Below are 24481 nucleotides of genomic sequence, written 5' to 3' on the forward strand. Positions count from 1 at the left end.
CCCACCTGCCACCAGCTATCCCTGTATTGATGACAGCACCCCCCATCCTCCCCTGCTTACTACACCTACAACGGGTACTCCTGACATGTCCCAGGGATGTGATAGTATATTGAGCACACCTAGGGTCACAACCAGAGGGAGGATGGCCCACAAAGGGAAAAAGAAAGAACCACCGATTATAAAAAGAAAAGGACAAGGCTCCAGCAAGCAAACTGTTTTGCTGGCTCAACCAGTGCCCAGAGGGTCTCTTGTAAAGGGGAAGGGCTTAGATCCCAAGGGTAAAACACTAACGCAGGCTACGATCCAGCCCCGCCTGGATTCCCTAAGTGCTGGTTTTAGGGACCAATTAGTTGCCCTTTTAGAACCCGTTTTACACAGATTGGATTTGGTGGTAGAGAGGTTAGACATGATTGAAGCTAAATTTATTAGTAGTAAGAATTCAGCTGTGGGGCTAGCTCCACAGACGAATGGGGTGATGTCCGATGGCAATATCATAGAGGATAGTAATGTTAGATCGACTATGACATCTAGGGCCCCGTCAGCTAATCCTCCCAGACGGGTAGTGAAGGATCAAATCTTAGCTACGGAAGCGGCTCCTAATAGGGGTTATAATCTCCATGATGAACAAAGCTGTCCTCCTTTAGTTAACAGGGTAAGAAATGAAGAGGTGGGAGCCGGGGTCTCTAACACACTTCCAAATCTGCACCTCCCCCCCGAAGCCACCCCTTACTCAATAGTTTTAGCAAACGTCCCACCTCTTACGGATGGGACCTATGAACATTGGTCTAGCCTTAAGAATAAATCCCTGCACTACCTAGGGACTAGAGTAGGGAATTGCAAGGCTTTGTTTGATGACTTCAAAATGGTGAGGCGTATCAACTGGATCGGCCAGTCCTATAAGTCCCTACCAGGTGATTGTGTGGTGTTGAGCTTCAGGTCTCAGTCACTGGTCGAATACATATTAGATGTTGCTTCTCAACATGCAACTGCGCCCAATGTGATCAAAATTCTCCCTCTGGGCTTTTTTTATAAGCCAGGAAGTATCCAGTTCATGAGGGATTGTCAGTTCTGCAGAGCCTCCCCACAAGGTTAAACCAGTCCATCATGACATCTAATCGCTTTGACATTTTAACCTCATTGGAGGATAATGATTGATGCAAGGTTAGTTTTGATCATCTCTTGCCGAAAGCACCTGGGGTTTCGGTTCCCTTATGTCAAGTGGGTTCGGATAGTGCCTTGCTATCGCCTCCTAGAGAAATTCTCTGTCTGCCTAATTCCCCCATTTCTATACAGCCTCCTAGGGTCAGTTTAGTTGACCCCTTGAATGAGCCCTGTCAGGTGGTGGCCACTGGCCCTGTTAGCTCGCTCTTGAAAATTGGCTCATGGAATATTGCTGGCCTGGCATCTAGGCTAGATATTCCTGACTGGGTAAGTTTTATTGATGGTATAGATATTTGGTCATTTCAAGAGACTTGGGCAACGGTCCCCCTATTCCGTACAGGTTTTTTGAATTTTTTTAAACCAGCGGCCAAGGGTCTTAGGGGTAGACCGATGGGTGGTTTAACCACGTGGGTTCGCCAATGTGAGGGTGTTTCAGTGGTAGAGGTCCCAATAGATAGCCCAGATGTACTGGTTATTAGGGTCCAATCTACAAAAGGCCTTAATCTCCTCATTATCAACATCTATGTGAGGGGTCTCCCGGGTGGGAGATGCTCTCCAACTTGTTTACTTTTGGAGAGCCTTTTGGGGTCAGAACTGAAGTCCATTAACAAGTTAGTGGCTGGAGACTTTAATACTTGTTTTGAGCCCTTGGGTGTAGATAGTGGGGATCTAACTGAGGTTGAAGATTCTCTCTGGGGTGTTCCCCAGTTGGAGCTGACTCCCATAAGGAAATGGACTCAAGCTGCCCTGTATATGAAGGGCTTATGTTTAAACCTGGGCGTGAGAGCCGTTAATGGGAGAACTAAATCAGATAGGGTTGGGAGGATGACTTTTGATAACGGTAGAACCGGGAGTCGTATCGACTATATTTTAGTTAACCTGGAGATGTGGTTTCTTATTGTTGACATGGTGGTAACAAGTAGAGTAGAGAGTGACCACAATCCTCTTGTCGCTTCCATTAACGACAATAGTTTTACTAGCTCCCTCATGATCACTGATGCTTGTGCATCTGCTGATGTAATTCTTACTAATGATCAAAGAAGGGTGCGATGGCCCAAGATCGCCACAAGTGAGGATACTCGGGTTTCTATCAGGAACTTGGTTAGTAACACCATGGTTACACTTAACTGCTTGAAGTCCCAGGATATGATCAAGGGTAATATTCGGGAAATACATTGTGCACTATTTACAGAACTCAAATCTTTCTTTGTTAGTGCTTTACCTTCTACTGGCAAAGGTAAAGACTTGAGATCTTGTAACTGGTTCGACAAAGATTGTAGAAAGGCCCAAAGTGCGTTGATCCAGGCCATTAAATCCAGGCTACCTGTTTCCATCCAAAAATGCAGGACTGCCTACAAATCCACCCAACTAAAGGCCAAGCAAAATTGGGATGAGGACCGCTGGAGGGATTTGTACCAGGCTTGCGACGGTCGTAATATGGTTCAATTTTGGCACCTTCTTAAATGGGGTAATCGTCCACTTGATATCCGGCCCTCTAGTCATGTAGAGCCCCAGCAGTGGGTTGCGTATTTTGAGGAGCAGTTTATGGTCAGTAATAAGCCCGTTTTTAATTCATTTTCACCCGTTTTTGAAACCCCCTTGGAATTTTCCCCCTGCGAGGTGAAGACCGTATTAAAAAGTATTAGGAGTGGCAAAGCCCCGGGACCTGATTGCATCCCTGCCGATTTATTCATCCAAGAGCAATATGTATGGGTCCCGTACCTGACGATGTTAGCTAATGGCCTTGCGGGTGGAGCTGCTGTCCCTGACTCGTGGCTTGGGGCTGAGATTTTGCCGATCTATAAGAAAGGCGATCGCTCTGCCCCGGCCAACTACAGGCCGATTAGTCTTATAGACGCAGTACAAAAAATCATAGCTCGTCTAGTGTTGGGACGCATTCAAAATTGGAAGACTGAAACCAATGTGTTGACCCCCCTCCAGGCGGGGTTTCAACCTCATATAGGGACCCTGGATCAAGCGCTTAGGGTTGTCCTTTTATACTGGAAGGAGGTTTATCTGGGGGGTGGTATGCTCTTTGCGGCCATTGTGGACCTACGGTCCACGTTTGACCTTGTGCCAAGGGCCAAGTTATGGGAAGCTCTTCTGAAGATGGGTATGCCTAAAGAGCTGGTGTTGTTTCGGGTAAACATTCACGACAATACGTATGCCCGTGTCCGATGGGGTAAACCAGGGGAGGTGACAGAAAGATTTAAGGTTTCGAAAGGTGTTCGACAAGGGTGTGTGCTTGCCCCTACCCTGTTCTCACTATTCATTAACAGGGTTATAAGTTACTTTTCCAACCATCCAACTGATGCCCCAACCCTGGCTGGTATGAAGATCCCCCTCCTCATGTTCGCGGATGATACTCTCCTGATTTCCAAGACAAGACAGGGCTTGCAGTTAGCCTTGTCTCGTTTTGAGTTATTTTGCCGTGAACATGAGTTGGAAATATATGTAGGAAAGACAAAGTTTATGGTTTTTCGTGGCCCTAGGCGTGTTAGTGCGCAGGTTTGTTTGGGTGGTGTTAGTTTGGATCAAACGGCTGTGTTCACCTACCTGGGGGTCACTTTTAGTGAGAATTGTAGCTGGTCGCAACAGCTGGACCTCCTTGTTCTTAAACACGCCCAACTAGGTGGAGCACTGTTGAAAGAGCATAGTCATTCCTTAACTAAACCTATAGCCCCCCTGATGAAGATTTACGGTTCCAAGATTCTTCCTGCTATTTTATATGGAGCCGAATTGTGGGGATTTAGTAATTTGTCCAAACTAACGATTGCTCAGAATAAATTTCTTAGGTCCACAATAGGGCTTCCCCAATCATCACCTTGTATTCCATTATTATATGATCTAGGCCTCCAGTCCCTAGAGGATATGGCAAGGTACAGGCCCCTGGCGTTTTGGCGTCGTCTGTGGACCACACCAGAATTGTCTACTTACGCTAAAGCCCTTTTGGAAGTTAAAGGGCTTGAGGGTTCACACAGGATTACCTGGCTGTCTGGAATTAAATCTTTGCTGTTTGATCTTGGGATGGGTGATCTCTGGGCCAATCCAAACACAGCTGCTTTCTCTTCGAAAATCGTTCTTAAGGACGAGTCCGCTTATGAAGGATATTGGGACACTATTATGAAGCATTTTGACCGTAAACTGTACCACCAGTTTAGAGTAGGCTCCCTACCACTGCGAGGGCTAACAAAAAGTTGGAGCCCTCTTGGTAGTGATAAGTGCCCCTTTTGTGTGGACAAGATTGAATCTATGGATAATTTTCTCTTTTGTTGCCCGGCATATCTGTAAAGATCTTACCCGTAAGAGATTCTGCAGGAACGCCACGGAGTCTGTGATGATGTCGTTGCTAGCCCCTGCCTTCCACTACCACCTAATGCCTCTATCAGACCCTAGAGAGCACAGGCACTAGGGGAAAGCAGGGAAACAAAACAATGAAAGAGGGGAAGAGATCTCCGCAGCCACAGTCCGCTGCTCTTTCTGGATGTCTCAACATGGATGTATCAGGTCTTTGTAGAGCTCCCTGGATAGCGTGTCTAAAAAGGAATGTTAGAATTAGGGGAGAGGCTAAGAAAAGCAGATATAAAGTGGAACGGTGTTCACCAATAACAAGGAAGGTGCATAAAGGAATACCTAGGGTCTGCTGTAGGATGGCAGTATGCTTTAAGAGGGCAATCTGGGGCGAAGTCTTCTATAATGTATAGCCTAAACTTAGAACATAGGAAACAAACATATGTGAGTTCCAGTACTCTCCAATCGCCTCCCCCTTTCCTTTCTACATGCTCCTCCCCGTTACCGGATATGCAAGCAGGGCGAAGATCAGAAGTAACGCTGCTCCACGACAGTCCCAGTCTGTGTCAACAGGTCTCCGAAAGCAGAAAGAGTAGGTGGTGTCTTCTGATTCACCCTTGGCAGCTAGGATTGCCCTGTTAATCCTCAGATCCAGAGAGGCCAAAGGAGGACACAATGCACAGCGAGAGTGGCACCAGCGGAGATAGTAACAGGAGCGAGGGATTTTCAACAAGGTGGGAGAGCACCCCAAGACACCCGGCCGGCCCTGGGGAAGAAGCTCCGGAAAGGCGGGCGGAGCGCTGGGTATGCGATACTGTCGCCAGAGAAGGGAAAGCACCCCAGACACCCGGCCGGCCCTCGGGATGCAGCTCCGGAAAGGCGGGCGGAGCGCTGGGTATGCGATCCTGTCTCCAGAGGAGGGAAAGCACCCCAGACACCCGGCCGGCCCTCGGGATGCAGCTCCGGAAAGGCGGGCAGAGCGCTGGGTATGCGGGGCTGTCAACAGAGGAGGGAAAGGGTGAGACGGAAAATGCCTGAATTACGGCAGTCTAAGGACAACAGAGAACCCGTCCTGCCTCGGGAAAACCAATTTAAGCAGGCGAGCAGAATACGGGGCAAACGTACGAGGAGTAACAACGCCAAAAAGGCTAACAGGTAGTCTTTAGTCCAAAATTAGAGTCTCCGGCAAGCGAACGCCGCGAAGGCGTCTAGAATCCAGAACCCGGAAGCGTAAACAGGAAACAGGAAATGGACGTCACAACTACGGGGCAACACTAGAACGCGAAGCCTCGAGTCATTGCGTGTCCGGCTTTTCAACAGTTTCGCCGTTAAGGCGCATGCGCACAGGTACAGTCACGGATCACGGCTTCCTGCACTCGACAATCCTGACAGTACACTCCCCCCAGAACACCCCCCACCGGTTTGGGCTTGTGAGGGTTTCTCCTGTGAAACTGACCTATTAACCTAGGAGCGTGTACCTGACTTGCGGGTTCCCAGGACCGTTCTTCTACCCCGTAACCCTTCCAATGTATTAGGTACTGTAAACGGCGTCTACTTCTTCTGGAGTCAACTATGGCTTCGACTTCGTATTCTTCATTTCCGTCAACAGATATGGCCGCTGGTGTTGGGGGGAGACGTGTACCGGGTTCCACTGGTTTCAATAGGGATACATGAAAAACAGGGTGCACCTTTAGATTCACTGGCAGCTTTAATTCCATAGCTATGGGGTTAATTACTCTCGTAATGATGTATGGACCCAAAAATCTAGGTTTGAACTTACAGGAGCCCCTTATAGGGATGTGTTTAGAGGACAGCCATACCTCATCTCCTGGCTTATACAGTGGTTCGACTTGTCTATGGAGATCTGCCCCTCTCTTATAGCTAGCTTTCGCCTGATCCAAATTAGTTTGAGTGAGTCGGTGTATGGATTGAAGGTCCTGAAGGAACACATTAACTGCCGGAGTGGTGCACTCATTGAAAAAGAGAGAAAGGAAAGCTTTAGGATGGAAACCATAAGAACAGAAAAAAGGAGTGTATTTGGTGGATGTATGTTGACTATTATTGTATGCGAACTCTGCCATCCATACCATATTATCCCAATCAGAAGTGGAAGTTAGTGTTTGAGATCGTATATATTGTTCAAAACACTGGTTTACTCTTTCTGTCTGACCATCGGTCTGTGGATGGTGGCTAGAAGACAGTCGTACATCGATTTGCAACAAGGCACATAGTTTTCTCCGGAACCGAAAAACAAATCGGGCACCCCTGTCTGAAATTACCACTGCGGGGAATCCATGCAATTTTACCACTTGTTGAAGAAAAATGGTGGCCAGAATGTTAGCTGTAGGGAGTCCCTTTAGCGGGATAAAGTGTGCTGTCTTTGTAAACAAGTCTACCACTACCAGTAACGTGTTGTGCCCTTTGGAGGTTACTGGTAGTTCAACAATAAAATCTAGAGATACAGTGTGCCAGGGATGAGGTGGTGTAGGCAATGGTTGAAGTAACCCCATGGGTTTTTGATGTGAACTCTTGCTTTGAGCACAAACATAACAGGTCTTTATAAACTGTTCAGCATCCTTTCTTAAGGTGGGCCACCAGAACCATCCCATTAACAGATCAATGGTCTTCTTAATCCCTGGATGGCCAGCCAAGGGGTGTGTATGACACCATTCTAAAGCCTGGTTTTGTAAACCCGATGTTAGCAAGACTATACCCCCTTGGACATAAGCAAGCCCGTCTTTCATACAGTGCTCCACTGATTCTATTAGTTCTCGGCCTTCTAGAGTGTTTTGTTCATCTTTTGCCTTTGTAAGAAACTCCTCTTCGGACGTCCCCCCTATGATCTTGTGGTGAGGGATAATAAAAGGAGGTTCTATCTGTTCTTCTGGGATCTCATATCCTATTCTGGACAATGCATCTGCCTTGCCGTTCTTTCTTCCTGCTCTGTACTGGATTGTAAACTCATAGTCGCTGAAGAATTGGGCCCACCTTATTTGTCTCATAGACAATGCCTTTGCAGACTTCAGGAATTGCAGATTACGGTGGTCCGTATATACAGTGACTGTGTGTTTCGTTCCGAGTAAATACTGCCTCCACTCCTCTAATGCCTTTTTAATGGCTAACAGTTCTTTCTCCCCTATTGCGTAATTGACTTCGGCTGGTGTTAATTTATGGGAGAAATAGGCTACGGGATGTAATTCTACTGTGAGCTTATCTGCTTGAGACAACACCCCACCCACACGAACGTTGGATGCGTCTGCTTCCAATATAAAAGGATAATCGGGATTTGGGTGTTGCAGCACTGGAGCCTGTGTGAATGCCTTTTTCAGTTCCTGGAATGCATGGTCGGCTTCTTCTGACCAAACAAAAGGAGTTCCCTTCTTTAATAAGTTTGTGATAGGCGTTACCAAACCAGAAAAGCCCTTAATAAAGCGCCTGTAAAAATTGGCAAAACCTATAAAACTCTGTATCTCTTTCACGTTTTGGGGAGCCGGCCACCGATGAATAGCTTCCACCTTCTGTGGATCCATGGTTAATCCCCAGGGTGAAACAATGAAACCCAAGAAGGGAACCTTTTGAACATGAAAAGTACATTTTTCCAATTTGTAATATAACTTGTTGTTGTGTAGTTGTTCTAACACTTGTCTTACATGTGAGATGTGTTCCTGTACAGATGTGGAATAAATTAACAGATCGTCAATATAGGCTATAACGAATTTATCCAGCATGTCTCTTAGCACCTCATTGATAAAAAATTGAAATGCGGAAGGGGCATTGCAAAGCCCAAAGGGCATTACTAAGTATTCGAACAGCCCGTATTTCGTACAAAATGCTGTCTTCCACTCATCTCCCTCTGCGACCCGGACAAGATGGTAAGCCCCACGTAAATCCAATTTTGTGAAGATCTGGGCGTCTCGTACTCTATCAAGAAGTGAGGAGATGAGTGGAAGCGGATACCTGTTTTTTATGGTAATCTGATTTAACGCTCTGTAGTCTATGCAACAGCGTAGACCTCCCTCCCGTTTGGGTATAAAAAACAAGGAAGAGGAAACGGGATTTTGATGGGCGAATAAACCCCAACTCCAGCATCTTGTCCAAGTACTCCCGTAGGTAGATATTTTCTTTTTCCGTTAGGGAGTACACTCTACTGAAAGGCAGTTTGGCTCCGGTTTGCAGTTCTATCCTGCAATCGAAGGGTCTGTGAGGAGGTAGTGTAGAGGCTTCTTTTGGGTCAAAGATAGAGAGAAGATCGTGATAAACGTCAGGCAACACCTCTGTGTCCCCGGAATCAGGTGCAGTAGGAACGGGATTAGAAACTAGAATATGTGTCTTGCAAGGCTCGGGTCTAAACTGCAGGAGCCAAGGTAGGCCTAGTATGATTGGGAACTGAGGTGACTGAATTAAATCAAATTCCACCTGCTCCTTATGGTTAATTTCCAACAATACCGTAATGGCCTCCGTCTTATGCGTAATGGGCCCAGATTTCAAAATACTTCCGTCAATCGTAGTTACGGTCTCTACATACCCTTTATTATGGATTTGGACTTGTTGTTCCCGAGCCCAGGCCTTGTCCATGATGTTCCCGGAGGCGCCGGAATCGATCATAATGGGAACTCTCCTCCCTCCTTTTTCCCAAGTCAAGTCGGCTGTGACGAAGAAATGACCAGAGGCTACTTGGATATCTGAAGAGGAGACACTCGAACCAGAATAACCCGGAGTCCTTGTCTCACAGGACTCCAGGTTTTCTAGTTTTCCGACATCCTTGACTAGAGACGCTTGGTAGGGCAGGTCTTCAAAAAATTACCGCCTTTCCCACAGTATAGACATAACTTGTTCTCACGTCGGCGGCGTCTCTCTTCGGGTGTTAATGGCCCCCTCAAGGTACCTATTTGCATAGGTTCCCCCTCCTCTCTACTAGTGACCGGGTCAGGTTTCTTCTCCCTTACAGTGACGATCCTAACATCTGACTTGCCTCTTTCCCTCTTGCGTTCTTGCATCCGATGGTCAATTCTGACTGTTAACTCGATTAAGTCTTTACAAGAACTGGGAAGATCCACAATTTGGGATAAGGCATCCTTAATGTCTTCTCTAAGCCCTCTATAGAACAAGGTGCTACGCTTCTCCTCCGGCCACCAAGCCTCAACCACTAGTCTTTGAAAGGAGGTGATGTAAGAAGGGAGATCCGTGGTTCCCTGTTTAAGAGCTAGTAACTCGGTGTCTGCAGACTGAGTATAGATATGTCTATCGAACAATTTCCGAAATTCTTCCTTAAATGCCACATAATTTTGTAACAAAACATCGTCTCTTTCAATCAGAGGGATCGCCCAATTGGCTGCGGATCCCCCCATATAGGAAACCATAAATGCCACCTTAGCTTGATCATTGGGAAAACAGTGCGCTTTACATGTAAAATGCAACTGACACTGGCTAATGAAGGCGGCAAATTTCGAGGAATCACCTGAGAACCGTTCTGGTGGTGCAAGGGGTATAGAAGGTGGTGTAGTAACATGAATCACTTGTGTGGGATTCCCGGACCTTCCCTCCCCTTGTTGTTCCCTCTGAATGGCATTCACCCGAGTAGCTAAAGCCTGTGTTTCTACCTGGAGATTCCCCAACATGTTGGCTAAGTCTGCTAAGGTCACCTGTTGTCTGTCCATGGCGCTCGGGCAGAATAACCACGTGGGCTTCGCGTTCTGTAAAGATCTTACCCGTAAGAGATTCTGCAGGAACGCCACGGAGTCTGTGATGATGTCATTGCTAGCCCCTGCCTTCCACTACCACATAATGCCTCTATCAGACCCTAGAGAGCACAGGCACTAGGGGAAAGCAGGGAAACAAAACAAGGAAAGAGGGGAAGAGATCTCCGCAGCCACAGTCCGCTGCTCTTTCTGGATGTCTCAACACGGATGTATCAGGTCTTTGTAGAGCTCCCTGGATAGCGTGTCTAAAAAGGAATGTTAGAATTAGGGGAGAGGCTAAGAAAAGCAGATATAAAGTGGAACGGTGTTCACCAAAAACAAGGAAGGTGCATAAAGGAATACCTAGGGTCTGCTGTAGGATGGCAGTATGCTTTAAGAGGGCAATCTGGGGCGAAGTCTTCTATAATGTATAGCCTAAACTTAGAACATAGGAAACAAACATATGTGAGTTCCAGTACTCTCCAATCGCCTCCCCCTTTCCTTTCTACATGCTCCTCCCCGTTACCGGATATACAAGCAGGGCGAAGATCAGAAGTAACGCTGCTCCAAGACAGTCCCAGTCTGTGTCAACAGGTCTCCGAAAGCAGAAAGAGTAGGTGGTGTCTTCTCATTCACCCTTGGCAGCTAGGATTGCCCTGTTAAGCCTCAGATCCAGAGAGGCCAAAGGAGGACACAATGCACAGCGAGAGTGGCACCAGCGGAGATAGTAACAGGAGCGAGGGATTTTCAACAAGGTGGGAGAGCACCCCAAGACACCCGGCCGGCCCTTGGGAAGAAGCTCCGGAAAGGCGGGCGGAGCGCTGGGTATGCGATACTGTCGCCAGAGGAGGGAAAGCACCCCAGACACCCGGCCGGCCCTCGGGATGCAGCTCCGGAAAGGCGGGCGGAGCGCTGGGTATGCGATCCTGTCTCCAGAGGAGGGAAAGCACCCCAGACACCCAGCCGGCCCTCGGGATGCAGCTCCGGAAAGGCGGGCGGAGCGCTGGGTATGTGGGGCTGTCAACAGAGGAGGGAAAGGGTGAGATGGAAAATGCCTGAATTACGGCAGTCTAAGGACAACAGAGAACCCGCCCTGCCTCGGGAAAATCAATTTAAGCAGGCGAGCAGAATACGGGGCAAAAGTACGAGGAGTAACAACGCCAAAAAGGCTAACAGGTAGTCTTTAGTCCAAAATTAGAGTCTCCGGCAAGCGAACGCCGCGAAGGCGTCTAGAATCCAGAACCAGGAAGCGTAAACAGGAAACAGGAAATGGACGTCACAACTACGGGGCAACACTAGAACGCGAAGCCTCGAGTCATTGCGTGTCCGGCTTTTCAACAGTTTCGCCGTTAAGGCGCATGCGCACAGGCACAGTCACGGATCACGGCTTCCTGCACTCGACAATCCTGACAATATCTTTCTCCACGACGAGTGTGGCTCCGTCCTGTATGCCGGCTGATGAGTACTCGTTCTGCACAGGTTGCCAGTAGAATTTTGAAATCTGACACATCTAATCCCGTTGTTATAGGTGTTGCTAAATTCATCAGCTGGGCTTGGATCCTCAGGTCTCGGAAGCTTAAATCCTAATCTGTGTCGTACTTGCCATTTCGCTGATTTTACTATTGTTATTTTTATGGATACAGGGCTAGGTTTTACGCGTTCCTTATAACAACCTACTATGTATAGTTATCATGTTTTAATAATATGAACATTAAATGATTTTTATTGGCCTATCTTTTAATCATGTATTGCTTTGTTGATATTAATATTTTATATGAATTTTTACTATGTATAGTATGTCTTTTATGATGGAAATCGAATAAAGATTTTTTTTGACTGACTGACATTGTAATGGTGACACTGAAGCAATGAAACATATACTGAGACAGGGTTTATAGACGCTGGCATAATGACACTGCAGCACTGCATCTGGCAAAGGAGCCTATGTGGTCAATGAGGCACTGATGCTGATACAGGGATATTGAACTTTGAACAGTGAAATGGGAACACTGACAGATGAGTACTAAAAGAGGGTCGGAATTATCCAAACCTGCGTGATGCACAACAATGGACCATGGGTCTTCATACAAAAGTTCATGTACAAGTTTCTGAATGAGAATAAACAACTGTATTCTTATAGACAAAAAGTTGACTTGTATTTGACAACAAGGTTAATCAAATAGTTCAAAACAGAAGATTTCACAATTCGTTTTTTGTTGTTGCATTATAAAATGCTGAAATCCATTTGGCAATTTGAAGATATAATGAAAACAAAAAGTTCCAATTATTAAACAAGATCCCAATGCATTTCGGGTTTAACAACCCTTCTCAGGGGATAGATGTCATCAAAGAAGGTTATCTTAATGGAAATCCTCCACAGGAAACTACAACAAAAAGGTCAATAATCAGTGTCCAGTGAAATTATATACATTTAGATAGTTTTAGGATTTTCACTCAATGCGTGAAGTGGAACTGTGATGTAGCCCTTAAGGTGTTGGATTCTACGATAAAAACACATACAAGTGCAAAGCGTGACCGTTCTACAGTTGTGCCGAGCTCGTATGAAAATTGAGCATAATAAAGATGTGACTCAAATGAAGTGCTCTGAAGTGATGCCAAACAACCGCCGTACGAAATAAAAGTGACTACTCAACAAATCTATTAAATGGAGAATAGGTGCCAGGTGTAAACGATCGAAAAACAAAGGTGAAAAAGAAAAGCAGAAAAGAGAGAAAAGAAGTCCAGCGTTCAGAGAAAACGTATTGCAAAGGATTAAACGCTTACCCAACTGTATACAGAGTGTTGCCCCATCATAATGTTCCACTAAAAAATAACATGAGGGAATTGAAGGTGAACAACTCTAATCAATGCGAGATTTAACACCCAACGTTCGGTGTGTGAACAAACGAGCTTACCGGGATGCCAGAATCCAAGTTTTTAAACGTGCGACAACTAGCTCACTAAAAACCAAGCATGATACATAATTAATCCTCCGTCAAAATCAACGTATACCAAAGTATGGATAAGAGGTAGACGTGACAAGTAAACACGACCATTCCTCACCTCTGAGGGATAATGTCAGCGTCTCTCCAGGAGGCTCCACCATCATCCGCCGTTAGCGTGAAACGAAATCGCGCTCAGTACACAACGTTAACTTCGGGCAGATGTATGTGTCGTCAGTGCGTACAAACGTCACTACTACAGCCAATAGGAAAAAAGAAGAAGGAAATAACGTCTCGTGCGTGAAGTTGAGGGTTTTTTTTTTAAATTAAAACTTTAGAGGAATCAAAAACCGTAACAAATGTGAATAAAGTGAATATCCGATTCTGCAACCAGAGTCTGAAATGGAACTGTGGGTTGCACACAGGTTCTGAACGGTCCCTAATTGTGCGTGAAGTGTGTTTTAATGATTGTGAAAGATGCAAACTGGATTAACAAAAATCTAAACTGTGACGAAAACCACCCCACCCAACTTATTGTGAAATAGGGAAAGGTATACTCTGTAACAACAAGCGTTAAGGGCAGAAATAGTGCAGTGTCTTATGTCCTGAACAAAATATCGTGAGAATCTGGTTTGTGAAAAAATAAGCTAGAAAACACGCGACGAGTGCAAATCCTGTACAACAAGAGGATGACAAGAAAATATTTGCAAATACACAAATGATGTTTATAAAAAAGATGCTAGTTCATAATGATCATTGAGGCCCCCGAGAATTATTGTTCCTAGGTATTTTATCCAGAAGGTCTCCTTTCGTGCTAAGGTAGTATGTGAATCTATACCTGGTGTGGTGTAGATTTTTTCAAGAATGGTGTACCTCATTTGGGGTATAGTGTGTGTGCACTGAATCCAATGTGCTGCTAAACAAGATTTTAAGTTGCTATTGCGTATAGTGCTTTTGTGTTCTATTATTCGAGTTTTGATTTTTCTAGACGTTCTGCCTACATATACTAGCCCCCAAGGGCATTTTATGGCATAAATAACATTCTCAGCGTTGCACTCAGAGGTATGCCGAAGTGTGATCTTTTTGCCTGTATGAGGATGAACAAAAGTATCCCCTAGGATGACGTTGCCACATTGACCACAATTGTGGCATTTTCTCATTCCCTTGTATTTAGGCTTGCTGGAGCTAGGTTTGATCTTAAGAAGTTTTCTGAGATTTATGGACCTATTGTATGCAAATAGAGGGGGGTCAGGAAACAGGTCTTTAAAATCCACTTCTTGTGCTATGATCTCCCAGCGTTTTCTGATGATAGTTTTGATGCTTGATGATTGTGTTGAATGTTTGAGTACAAATACTTCACGTTTCTTGGATGATTTCTTGAATTGAAGTAAAAGGTCCTCTCGTTTTGTCACACATGCTTTTGACAACAATTCTTCGGGGTAACCCCGTTCCTTATATCGAAGTTTTTGCTCCTCAATGAAAGTCGTACTCAATGTATTGTCAGAGGTGATGGGTTTGATCCTGATGATTTGTGACAATGGAAGGTGTTTTTTTTAAAGAATACGGATGCGCGCTGGTGTAATGCAGCGCATTATTTACATTGGTGGGTTTCCTGTACACAGCTGTATTTAGGTGGGTGTTCTTTTTTTGGATTTCGATGTCTAGAAAATGGATTGTGTCCGATTGTATATCGTGTGTGAATTGAATTCTAGGATTACAAGAATTCAGTTCTTGGATACAAGTCTCCAAGGTAAATTTAGATCCTTTCCAGATGACTAGTATGTCATCAATGTAGCGCAAAAAGAGAATTGTGTTGTCCCGCCACGTCGGGTGCTGTAAGATATGTTTCTGTTCAAAGTAAGCCATGAATGTGTTGGCATACGATGGCGCTCCCGGAAAGCCAATAGAAGTGCCTGTTTTTTGCAAGTAAAAGGTATCTTTCCAACAAAAGTAACTGTGATAAAGTGAGAAGTGGAGTAACTCCAAAAGGAAGGTGCTTGTATCTTGTGCGATGGTAGATTGTAGTAGCCTCCATTCCACAGCCTCTAGTCCTTCATAATGAGCAATAGATGTGTATAGAGAAACTACATCTATAGTGCATAGTAAAACGTCTTCAATGATGAGGTGACGTATAGTCTCTAGTTTCACAAGACAGTCAGTTGTGTCCTTAACAAATGTATCCCACAACTGTACCAGTGGTTGTAAGTGGAAATCAAGAAATTGTCCAATAGGTTCGTGAATCGATCCGCATCCGGCTACTATAGGTCTAAAGGGTGGCATGGTTGCATGTTTATGTACTTTCAGCAACATATATATATGTTGTGTTTTTGGTGTATCAACATGTAAAAATTTGCATGTGTTCTCCGTGATGATGCCATTATCCATGCCTGTCTGCAGGATCTTTGCTAATAGGACAAGAAGTTCACCAATGGGATCCATCTCCAATCGAATATACGTATCCGTATCATTCACATGATTGTCAACACTGAGCTCGTAAAATTCCGTATCGAGAACGACCAAGGCTCCCCCTTTGTCTGCTGGTTGAAATGTGATGGACGGATCTTTTCTTAGTTCATGGAGTGTTCGTAATTCATTTTTAGACAAATTCATATGTTTAGGTTTCCTATATTTGATGTTATCCAGGTCCTTTTTAACCAAAAGTTCAAAACAATCTAAAGACTTGTGTGACAGAGGTGACATAAATTTACTTTTAGGACGAAAATGTTCAGTCAGTTTCTCACTTGCTTCAGATGTCGTGTTAACAAAGAAGAACCATTTGAGTCTGAGGTTGCGCATACATTTAAATAAGGATATTTCAGTTTCAAGTGGATTAGAAATGTAAGTGGGGACAAATGATGTTCCCTTGTTTAGTACCTTGATTTCTTCCAAACTCAATTTCCTTTTAGAGATATTCATCACTAAGGAATTGGTTTCTTTGGATGTCTCTGTGGCCTGCCCGTCTCTCCTGTTTTTCTTGATTTGTCCCCTGCAGGTACGTTGTCTGATGCTCTGATGTTTGTGTCTGGAGGGAGGTTTGAAGACTGTCCCTCTGCCAAAAAAGATGGTTGTGGCATGGATGCGATTGCCTCAGCAGCAGTTTTGCTCCTGTTGGATTCTATAATGGTGGAAACTGGAGGAAGTTGTAGCGACATGTCTTGGTCATTGACTACACTTTCCTCTGACGATGTTGTGCCAGTTTTTCTGAAAAAGCGACTTTGTGTGTAATTTTCTGCCCAAGAGTACACTTCATCTAATTTATAGTCGATAGTGTCGCGTTTGAATTTTTGTATCTTCCGTTCATGAACCTCTCTGGCATGAGTATCAAGTCTGCTATTGATATCTTCCAGAACCTTTTCCCAATCCTCCAGTTCCATGCGCTCTATGATGTCTGTTTTTAATTTGTTAATATCTTGTGAGAGTTCCGTGAGTAAAACTGATAATTCCTCAATAATTAGAAGGATGAGATCCAAAGAGCACTTATTTAGTATGGCATACCATCTAGCCATGAAATTTTTATTGAATTTGAAAAGCATTGGTTTCAAGGCAACCCGTAAACCTTGTGGAATGCGTTTAACTTTGTGATATTCAATGAGGGTAGTGGCGTGGAGGCGTTGATTAATTTCCTTCCTCATGGTGTATTCTAGCAGTCGAAGTAGTTGGGTTGTGTTTCCTGTGGTGGTACCAAATGTACGTGCTTCTTTAATCAAGGAGTATATATTTTCTGCTTCCTCTGGGGAATAAACCTTTGTCTCGGCTTGATTGGTTGTTAAATCGGCTATGTCTTGAAAGGACATTGTTAAACTATGGGTGCTGGTCCAAATGTGGGCCCTTAATCAAGTAAAAAATTAAAAAAAGAGATGGACCTGCACACCTCTATTGATTAGGTTAATGAAGATAAATTAGTGTTTCTAATAGTTGTGTCTTTTAGTGTGCTATCACGTGTAAAGGAGTCTGAGCCCTGGCTCCGTAAGCTAGACAATGAGTACTAAAAGAGGGTCGGAATTATCCAAACCTGCGTGATGCACAGCAATGGACCATGGGTCTTCATACAAAAGTTCATGTACAAGTTTCTGAATGAGAATAAACAACTGTATTCTTATAGACAAAAAGTTGACTTGTATTTGACAACAAGGTTAATCACATAGTTCAAAACAGAAAATTTCACAATTCGTTTTTTGTTGTTGCATTATAAAATGCTGAAATCCATTTGGCAATTTGAAGATATAATGAAAACAAAAAGTTCCAATTATTGAACAAGATCCCAATGCATTTCGGCTTTAACAACCCTTCTTCAGGGGTTAGATGTCATCAAAGAAGGTTATCTTAATGGAAATCCTCCACAGGAAACTACAAGAAAAAGGTCATGAATCAGTGTCCAGTGAAATTATATACATTTAGATAGTTTTAGGATTTGCACTCAATGCGTGAAGTGGAACTGTGATGTAGCCCTTAAGGTGCTGGATTCTACGACAAACACATACAAGTGCAAAGCGTGACCGTTCTACAGTTGTGCCAAGCTCGTATGAAAATTGAGCATAATAAAGATGTGACTCAAATGAAGTGCTCTGACAGATGAACATTGTGAATAACACTGAAACGTTGACACTGACACTGGAACAGGGGGATACAGGGACACGGGATTATGGGCACTGAAACGTATACCAGGTCAATAACAAAGAGACAAAAGGATGCAAGGACACTAATGTGTCGACACAAAGACTGTGCAAGAATACCAAAGAAACAACAATGTTCTTTAACAGTCATCATCACCCCCAAGAGGGCGTAACTCTGGGGAAAAACATTCTCCTCAGTAATACTTTCTAAATTTTATTCTTGAAATAATAAAGAAGCAGTAGAACTTCACACACAATAACCCCTCCACAATGTCCAAAATAACCCCAAACAATGCTGCAGCTAATATGGGTTCCCAGAATACCATTTTTAATCTTCCAGCACTGGTAGAAAGTCACATGCTTTCTGCTGTCACAGTGCAGAATAGGAATTGGTAAAGCCAATAGGTCTTACTTTTGCAAGAGTTAGAGCTATTGGCTTTGTAAATGACAATGTCTTTTATCCATGTCTTATGGAGTGGAGTAGATGTATGTGGGGTGGAGTGGAATTCTGTGGGTTGGATTGGAATTGTTAGTTGTGAAATTGTGCGCTTGGAATTGTGTGGTGTGGAGTGGACTTGTGTAGGGGAATTATGTTGCATGGTATACAGTGGATTTATGTGGATAGTAATTATGTGGTATTGAATGTACTGGAATTATGTAGAGTGGGACTGTGTGTCATGGAGTATAATTATATGGAATGGTATTTTGTGTTGTGGAGTGGGATGTTGTCAAGTACCTGGTCTTTGCGGAAGCGGAATGGTCGACAGATCCCAATGCCCACCCAGCGGTGCCACCACACTAGATTCTTTCTATGGTTACACCAGCGAGGGGAAAGTGAAATGGGACAGAGAAGAGACATCTCCAGCTTCAGCCAATTCTCTCTCAGTCTCGTAGGAAGCCTTCATCTGATCTTCTTGGAAAATCAAGTGGTTCCTGGATAGGAGAGGACCTAATGCACAGAGGGATTAACAAGAAAAGAGCAATGGTAAACCTCCTACACTTACTACCTAGTGTTTCACAATTCTTATCATAACCTTCCCTACCAGCGTTAGCAGGAGTATTATCTTCTCTTCTATAGTGTGCACACTTTCAAAGCATAAACATCTGTGTTAAGGAAAAGTAACAATAGGCAGTCTATATTGCAGTTTTACAGTCAAGTCTCTCCATAGGCAGGGAAGAGTTTATTTCCAAATATATATCTTTGTCATGTGGATTGCGCTGTAGCACTTGCCTTGAATCTGAACATTTGCCTTGAACTTGGAGGAAGACGCAAAAGGAACAGGGTAAGAACAAGAGGAAGGAAAAGAAAGGCATTTCGCTGAGGGAGGAAATGACAGAATAATATACCTGGAGGAGCAAGTGTTAATAGCGCTATGTTAATTAGTTGTAGCGTCACCGAAGAGGCTGCTGCAGCAGTTCAATCAACAAGAGGTAGCGTAATTAAAAATGCAGTTTGTAATAGAAACTCGGGTACTTATCAGCAGTAGACACCGGAGGCCAGAAAACTTTCTCAAACAGCTCCGGAAGGGGGTTGAGGCAGCTGACAGACTACACACTGCTGGCAAGCTGACTGAAAACGAAAGGACTCAGACTTCTTTTAGGAATAGGGGATAATGAACTTCCCGTTCAGCTTTCGATGATACTCCGATTGCCTCTGTGAATGGAGATTACAATCTCCCGAAATATCTAGGCAGACTGGAACCAACCGCTACCTCACTCGCGTCATGAGGAGGAGCAGAGACGAAATGTGCATACTTCTGCAAAGACTAATTGAAGTGCGCAGCGAGCAGCACACGCACACCTCTTGCCGTCTGTAGCATCGCGAGAGTTCTCAGATGCTATCACAGGGTCCTAATAATATGGCGGCCATCTTATAACTTACGAGGAGAACTAAACTAAAGGTATTTCCAAATGTTGACCAATCAAGGTCTTACCAAACTCTAGTCTTTCTCTTCTGGTCTTTGCTGAACTTACTCGAGGCAAAGGAAATGGCATTAATGTGATTCCTGACAGTACCCCCTCTCAAAGACCGATTCATCGGTCCAGGTTTGAGAAGACACTGTAAATGAAATTGTCTCTTTAATTGGGGGCATGGACATTTTCAGTTGGCTCCCTGTCTTCAGGACTGTAACCCTTCCAATAAATAAGATAGTAACGTTTTCCTTTGATTCGTTTAGAGTATAGAATTCCCTTCACTACATATTCAGGATGGCCATTTAACAAGCGATTTGGATAATCTTGTGTGAGGTGCGGTTTTCTTTAAAAGAGATACATGAAAAATAGGATGAATGCCCGAATTGAGAGGTAGTTTCAATTTGACAGTGACTGGCCCCAAAACCTGCTCAATGGAATAAGGTCCTACAAAACGGGGTTGAATTTTCCTATTGCCTTTCAAATGATGATGACGAGAGGATAATCAGACGTGATCACCCACTTGGTATTCTGGTGCGAATTTTCGATGTTTATCTGCGTGTTTCTTGTAACTGACTTTAGCTTTCACTAGATTTGATTCTGCAGACTTATGAATAAGGGTTAAATCCTTCATGAATTTCCCTACGGCAGGCACCTCCAACTCTTCATGAATGTTAAAAGGATTAGGGTGTCGTTCATAGTTCAAAAAGAAAGGTGAGTACCCTGTAGACACATTTTTAGCATTATTAAATGCAAACTCGGCCATCCATAACAGTTCAGACCATTCACCCCCCTTATCCAGAAGGAACAACCGGAGATACTGCTCCAATTCTTAGTTAACTCTCTCGGTTTGGCCATCTGTCTCAGGGTGATAACTGGTGGAGTGTCTGACTTCTACTCCCAACCCATGCATGAAGGCCTTCCAAAAATGGGATATGAATTGGCAACCCCTATCAAAGATCACAATCTTTGGAATTCAATGAGCCCTTACAATGTGTTCGCTAAATTGTCTGGTTAACTCCTGAGCAGAGGGAACCCCAGCTAAAGGGAGAAAATGACCCATCTTAGTAAGGGTATCCACAAAAACCAAAATGGTGTCGAACCTGTGACTTAAAGGTAGCTCTACTATCAAGTCCATGGTGACTGTATGCCAGGGATGGAAAGGGGTGGGCAGTGGTTGTAACAATCCCTTGGGTGCCTGTCTAACAGATTTTCCTCGAGCACAGAGTTCACAAGTCTCTACATACTGTTTGACATGAGAGTTCATTTCTGGCCACCAAAAATAGCTTTGAACCAAATCTAGGGTCTTTAGTAGTCCTTAATGCCCTGCTAAAGGCTGATCATGACACTCATGTAATTCCTTTTCTTGAAGGGCCTTTGTTGGCAAATACAAAGCCTCCTTATAGTATGGAAACTGATTTTGTATCTTTCTTTCAACTCCTTGCGAAGACCAATCTGACATTTCCTCTAGAGTCATACTCTTCCGAACTTCCTCTAGTAGATTTTCAAAAGAAATAGTACAAACAATTTTGGACTCATGAATTATCGGCTGGGGAACTGCTGAATGTTCTTGTGTCTCCATTTGAATCCTCGACAAGGCATCCGCTTTACCATTCTTGTTTCCAGGACGATACATGATATCGAAATCAGTGAAGTAGAGAGACCAACGGAGTTGTCTTGGAGTTAAGGTCTTCGCTGCCTTCAAAAATTGAAGATTCGTGTGGTCGGAAAACACAGTTGCTGTGTGTCTGGCACCCTGTAAGTAGTGCCTCCAGTCTTCAAAAGCGTCTTTTACTGCCAGTAATTATTTTTCAGCAATGGTGTAGTTTATCTCAGCTGGGTTCAGTTTTCTAGATCGATACGCCACAGGGTGCAGCTGGCCGTGTCCTGATGACGTTGCGAAAGTACCCCACCAATCGCTTGATCCGATACATCAGCTTCCAGAAAGAAAGGCTCAGTTGGGTTAGCATGTAACACAATGGGAGCAGAGGTGAAACTCTACTTTAAAAACGCAAAGGCTTGTTCGCTTCCTCAGACCATTGAAGCTTTACTCCTTTCTCAAGAAGTTGTGTTATAGGAACAATCTTTTGTGAGAAGCTTTGGATGAATCGCCGGTAGAAATTAGCAAAGTCAAGAAATCTCTGGACTTCTTTTACATCTTTAGGGGATGGCCAATTGACTGCAGGTTGCACCTTCTTAGGATCCATGATAATCCCCTCAGGGGACAGAACAAATCCCAAGAATTCTACAGTTTGAGTAGTGAAAACACATTTTTCCAACTTGACATTAAGTTGACGGATGCGAAGTCGATCAAGCACCATTCTTTTATTCATGGCCCTCTTTCATCTGAATGAGGTGATAAGCCCCACGAAGATCCAATTTGGTAAAAATCTTGGCTTTCTTGATTTGATCTAAAAGGTCTGAAATCAAGGGTAGGGGATAGCGATTCTTGACGGTGATTCGGTTTAATGCACTGTAGACGATACATGTTCTCAGGGTCCCCTCTTTCTTTGGTATGAAAAATAATAATGGGTAAGAGACTGGGGACTGTGAGGGTCTAATGAATTCATTTACAAAGTAGTGGCCCAAGTATTCTTTTAGATAACCGTTTTCCGCTTCAGTCAAGGCATAAATTCTACTACACAGGAGACCTGGAGGATGAGGAGGCAACTTTTCAGCTTCTTGTTCATTAAATACCTGATTGAATTTTTGGTACTAGGTAGGAATTTCAATGGACTCAATTACACCAATAGATTCTCCGCCTAGCGACAGCAAAGAGGCTTGGGAAGGTACAGAGCTTTCGTCGGAGGAACAGTAACAATGTGCAGAACAATATGTGGATTTAATTTCAACTGTTCTATTTACCCAGTTGATAATGGGGTTGTGCACCGACAACCAATGCAGACCCAAAATCAGTTAGAATTGTGGGGCATCTATAAGGTTGAATTGAAGAATCTCATGATGTCCATCTGACTGAATTAATTCCAAAGGCTCAGTATGACGAGTGATGGGACCATAGGAGAGGATAGTTCTGTCCACAGCTCGAACTTGTTCACTTCTTTCCTTGAGGATGGCATGTACTCCAATACTTTGGGTGTACTTAATATCACAGAAGTTACCAGTGGCTCCGGAATCAATCATGATGGCTACCCCAGTGACTTCTTGATCACAAAACGTAATCGTCATGTGCAAAATCAAGTGAGGTGCCAAGGTCTGTAGTGTATTTATTATCTGATGAGATTCTGGGATCGTTTTTTTTTTCTTTCGCCATCAAAACAACCCAGTCTACTGATGGTTTTGAGCGCTTTCCTGAACTGAGAATTTTGGTCTTTTTGGACGTTCTTTCACAAAGTGTCCGGAAACTCCACAATACAAACATATTTTCTTAATTTGACGCTGCTCCCTTTCTTCTTTACTCAATGGGCCACGCACAGCACCAATCTGCATTGGTTCTACTTCTAAAGATGTTCATGTAGTCCTTCCAACTTCTGACCTAGCTCAATCAAATCGAGGGATGTTCCTCCTGAACTCTTTCTTCTTTTCCCCTTTTCGTTCCGATCAATGAAAATCAATCTCCAACACCAAATCCACTAAGGCAGATAACTCTGTAGGTCAATTGGGAATCTGGGCTTGTGTGTCAATAATTTCTTCACACAACCCACAATAGAAAAGTGCTGCCCTCTTTTCTTCCGGCCAATTGGTCTCAACAATCAGTTTATTAAATTGAGTCAGGTAAGTAATCAGATCCTCAGAGCCTTGACGGAGTTCTGACAGTTTATTGTCAGTGGCCTAAGAAATTTTCCTTCTATCAAAAAGTCTTAGGAACTCGGTTTTAAAACGTCCAAAATCATCAAGAAACGGGTCCTCCCTAGATACCAAAGGCATTGCCCAATCGGCAACATCTCCGCTCAAATAAGACAAAATAACGGCTACTCTAAACTGAGCATCAAAAAACAAGGTTGGGGTGACACATAAAATGTAAATAACATTGCGTCAGGAAGAGTTGAGCCTTTTGTGGATCCCCACTAAACCTTTCAGGAGGAGGTAAAGGAATCAAAGGAGAGACAGAGTGAACCACCTGGGCTACAGTTCTTGGATTAGGTTCCTGTGGGGAACTAACAGATGGGGACTGGGAAACAGAAGGTGTCCCTGTGGCCAACCCATTTACCTTTTGTGACAGTAACATCGTTTCCTGATGGGAAGCAATTATGACTTGTTTCAAATGTTTGTTTTCCTCCCTGACAGCCATTAACTCCCTCTGAATGACTCTCAACATTTCTCCTAGAGACTTCAGTCTAAACCCTTCTGCCATTCTGCTTAGGCGAAGAATAATTGTGGGCACTTCAATCTGTCAAGTACCTGGTATTCGCAGAAGCAGAATGGTCGATATATCTCAATGCCCACCCACCGGTGCCACCTCCCTAGATTCTTTCTATGGTTACACCAGCTTCAGCCAATTCTCTCTCAGTCTCCTAGGAAGCCTTCATCCTGGAAAATCAAGTGGTTCCTGGATAGGAGAGTACCTAATGCACTTAGGGACAAACGAGAAAGGAGCAACGGTAAACCTCCTACACTTACTACTCAATTTCACAATTCTTATTCTGTTAAATGGTAGCGGCAGTTTCAGTCGATAACCTTTCAAGTATTTGCCCGGCGGTAATCGCCTCTCATACCACTCGATAATTTACCAATGAAAGAGGCAGGCGCCGGAGACTGGAAGGCAGGAAACAAAGTTTTATTCCGTCGGAGCAGAACACATCAGATCAGACAGCAAGGTATCGTCACGAGGTGCTCTAACTGCATCTCTGAGACCTGGTCTCTTATACACAGGTTTATTGCTTTATTACACATAGTACATTCTTGAGATTCCCTTGATGCATGAGAG

General features: G+C 44.0%; 1 long non-coding RNA gene across 1 annotated transcript in view; it reads right to left on the reverse strand.

The window, feature by feature from the left end:
• LOC146784463 (uncharacterized) overlaps positions 1 to 24481 on the reverse strand; it is a 45413-nt gene that overhangs the window by 10327 nt on the left and 10605 nt on the right. Inside the window, exon 2 of the long non-coding RNA XR_014970821.1 lies at positions 18422 to 18634. This is a non-coding gene — a long non-coding RNA (uncharacterized LOC146784463). The remainder of the gene's footprint in view (positions 1 to 18421; positions 18635 to 24481) is intronic.

Source organism: Triturus cristatus, chromosome 11, assembly GCF_964204655.1.
Source record: "Triturus cristatus chromosome 11, aTriCri1.1, whole genome shotgun sequence".
Classification (NCBI taxonomy): Eukaryota; Metazoa; Chordata; class Amphibia; order Caudata; family Salamandridae; genus Triturus; species Triturus cristatus.